We start from the raw sequence: 681 nt of genomic DNA, 5'->3' as shown, positions 1-681 counted from the left end.
AGGTCTTTGAGCAGCACCAGGCGAGCGCCGCGCATGCCTTCCGCCAGCCGCAGCAGCGCGTCCGCCAGGGCGCCGGGGCACCGCCCCGCTGCGGCAGCACAGGGGAGAGGCGAGCAGGCGGGTTGGGGGCGGGAGAGCGGTGGGCTGCCTAAGCCTTGCCGCCCTCAAAGAGCAGCCTGGCGCTGCATCCCAGTGCAGCGCCGCTCTTTCTTTTGCAAGCCTTGGCTGCAGCCCCTACCGATGGGCACGTCCCTGCCTGCCGCCGGCTCGCCCGCCGCGGCGCCGGCGCTCGCTGCGGCGGCGGCGGAGGAGGAGGGCGCGGGAGAGGCGGGCCTGGGCGTGGGCGCGCTGCTGGGCGCTGTGCCGTGCAGCAGGGCCCTGCTGATGGAGAAGTTGGGGAACTTGTACAGCTTGATGAGCAGGTCCACCACCTGAAGGGGGGGGTGGGAGGGGGAGGTGTGTGGGGAGGTGTGGGTGTGTGGGCCAGGGGCGGGGTGTGTGGCGTGATGAGGTCGTGTCAACGGGAGGGAGGCAGGACAGGAGCCGCAGCCCAGCGGAGCCCATCCAATACAACCCCGGCCCAGCCCAGCCCAGCCCAGGCTGTGCTCCCAGCGGGGCGGCTGCCCCGCATCGGAGAGTGCGGCGCCGCACCTGGTCGTACCCCCACCGCCTGTCGTTCAC

The sequence above is a fragment of the Chlorella variabilis genome (assembly GCF_000147415.1).
Source record: "Chlorella variabilis unplaced genomic scaffold CHLNCscaffold_138, whole genome shotgun sequence".
Lineage (NCBI taxonomy): Eukaryota > Viridiplantae > Chlorophyta > Trebouxiophyceae > Chlorellales > Chlorellaceae > Chlorella > Chlorella variabilis.
Note: the sequence above shows the minus strand (reverse complement) of the source record.